This window comes from Octopus bimaculoides, chromosome 23 (assembly GCF_001194135.2).
Source record: "Octopus bimaculoides isolate UCB-OBI-ISO-001 chromosome 23, ASM119413v2, whole genome shotgun sequence".
Taxonomy (NCBI): domain Eukaryota; kingdom Metazoa; phylum Mollusca; class Cephalopoda; order Octopoda; family Octopodidae; genus Octopus; species Octopus bimaculoides.
The window spans coordinates 21,582,531-21,585,222 of record NC_069003.1 but is presented as its reverse complement, the minus strand read 5'-3'; the positions used below and the strand labels follow the sequence as shown (position 1 = coordinate 21,585,222).

At 35.6% G+C, this 2,692-nt stretch overlaps 1 protein-coding gene and 1 long non-coding RNA gene across 2 annotated transcripts in view; one reads left to right on the top strand and one right to left on the bottom strand.

Annotated features, from left to right (window-relative positions):
* The window catches only part of LOC106867812 (FERM, ARHGEF and pleckstrin domain-containing protein 1), a 303,490-nt gene that overhangs the window by 46,310 nt on the left and 254,488 nt on the right, over nucleotides 1-2,692 (top strand). The window lies entirely within an intron of this gene.
* LOC128250618 (uncharacterized) overlaps nucleotides 691-2,692 on the bottom strand; it is a 22,592-nt gene continuing 20,590 nt past the window's right edge. Inside the window, exon 2 of the long non-coding RNA XR_008266646.1 lies at nucleotides 691-873. This is a non-coding gene — a long non-coding RNA (uncharacterized LOC128250618). The remainder of the gene's footprint in view (nucleotides 874-2,692) is intronic.

Sequence of the window (2,692 nt, the reverse complement as noted above, 5' to 3'; positions counted from 1 at the left end):
TTACACACATAGATACGCACAGCGTAATTTATTATATAAACAATATATGCGTATAAATTACGATTAAACCGGATGAAATATGTCACAGGGAATAACATTTTTATGACCGCCCAGCAGTAACTCTATTCAGCTGAACAGACGTCAGTGATTGGTTGAAATTACAGAAATACGACAACTTTAACATGGAATAACTTGCGATGTACGTTTTTTTGTTAAGACTAAGAGTAAAAGATGTTTTATATGACACATTCTACCAGTGTCCCAAGTTTCAAAGTGTTTCGTTAAGAAAATACTGGTGCCCCCGTTTTGAAATAGATCCGGTTGTTTTACCGAACCACTAAGTTACAGACGTAAACACACTAACACCGGTTGTCAAGCAGTGGTGAGGGACAAATGCACACACCCACAGATATAGACGGGCTTCTTTCAGTTTTCATCTACCAAATCCACACACAAAGCTTTGATCAACCCAAGGTTATACAGGGTGTCCACAAGGTCTGGGTACATGGAGTAAATAAAATCATAACATAAACAATTGAATATAAGAAATAATAATTTCTTAAAGTATGTGTTAATCCCCATATGGGTACATGGAGCAAATAAAAGATCCCCATGTACCCAGACTTTGTGGACACCCTGTATATAGAAGACATTTGCCCAAGGTACCACACTAAACCCGGAACCATGTGGTTGAGAAGCAAGCTTAAGGTGATGTATTAGCAGAATCGTTTGAGTTGGGCAAAATGCTTTGTAATCAGTATTTGCTCCGGGTCTTTATATTAAGTTCAAATCCTACTGAGGTCATCTTTGTCTTTTAGTTTCTGGGGTGGATATAATTGACTGTTTCCATCCTCCAAATTTCTGGTCTTGTGCCTGAATTAAAAATAATTAAGAATAAATATTAAGGCGTTAAAACATTATACAAAATGTCTTTGCAGTATTTGTTTCACCTCTTTACATTCTGAGTTCAAATTTTGTCGAGGTTTTAGGATCTCGTGCCCCACAGCGACAGCAACAGACGAGCAAACGCACGAAAACAACGTAACAGATGGGTAAGCAGACAACACAACGGCTTGGTTTGTTAGTATGAAAACAGGCACTAATATATATTTGGCTTTTGATTGGCTAAAATTACCCAAACTTTGCAAACTTTAAAAGCTATTAACTTTTTATTTATTAGTTTAAGGCAAAAATGAATTTCGTTTCCATAATTAGCATACGAAACTACATCAATACGAAATTTGAAATTAATTAGAACAAAATTGAAGGAATTGAAAAGTGAAATCCAAACAAAAGATCCAGGTCTTGTACCTAATTTATATCAAAGACAATTGGTAGAATGGTTCGAACTGAAGTTCTCAACCAGGGTACATATGAACTTTGGGGATCCACATAAGATTTTGTTGCTAAAATTTGCCTGTAATAAATTGGTTATACTTCTACAAAGCAAAATATTTCAAGAAATTTTTTTAAAGAATGCTTTATATTTATTTCGTTTTTGAATTTATTTCGTTTTTGGATTATAAGTATAACCAATTATTGCAGGTAATCCAAAAACGAAATAAATATTAAGCATTCTTTAAAAAAATTTCTTGAAATATTTTGCTTTGTAGAAGTATAACCGGATCTTTGGATTACCTGCAATAATTGGTTATACGTCTACAAAGCAAAATATTTCAAGAAATTTTTTTAAAGAATGCTTAATATTTATTTCGTTTTTGGATTATGAGGCACCAAAAGAGAATGACTCTCCCTAGACACGGCTTAATATTTAATTATAAAAATATAATGTTTTTAAAACATAGAATGACTGTGGAGGTCTCCTACCAGGAGTAAAATAGGAATCAAAGGGGCCTATAGGTGAAAAAAAAAATGGTTGAAAATCACGAGGTTAGAACATTGGAGAAAAATGCCATCCTGGGGTCAACTTTGTCTTTCATTCTTTCAGGGTTGATAAAATAAGTAGCAGTCGAGTAGTGAGTGGGGCTTGATGTAATCGAGTGCAGTTTCAGGATTTGTGCTTGAAATAGAAACAGTAATAATTATCAACAGAATAGTAAGAGACGAAGTTTTGAGAGAACAGGAAATAAAAAATGCAAATCGTCAACATTTTGTGTATGGCTTTGGGTCCACTGCACCATTAGCTCCGCAGTAATCTGGCACTAGGTGATGGGGGTAGGGATCTTTGAGGTGCCCTAAGCACGTGCTTATTTGGCTAATGGTTGGTTAAACCGGGGCCTGGCAGAAGGCTATGCTATGCTATTCCTTACAAGTCATCCTTCCGTTCCATCCTTTCACATCATACTAACATTACCCAGCAACGCTGCCATCGCCACCACCGGCACTACAGCTACTACTTCTCCTTATTTATACAACCCTTCTTCACCCCTACCTCCCGCAGTTCTCTATCCCCTCATCCCCCTCCTGATATGCCTGACTGCGAGTCAGTGAGAGGAAGAGGTATCCTATAGAAAAGGGAGGAGGTGCTATATTCAGAGCATGAGAAGCATGCAATTTCTTTTTGAAGTGCCGGCTGGGCTTCACCACCATAGTATCTCTCTTCGTCTGTTATCTCTCGCGCTGTCTTTATATATGTGTGTGTATATACATATATATATATATTTTATATATATATATATATATATATATATATATATACACATATATATATATATATATATATATATATATA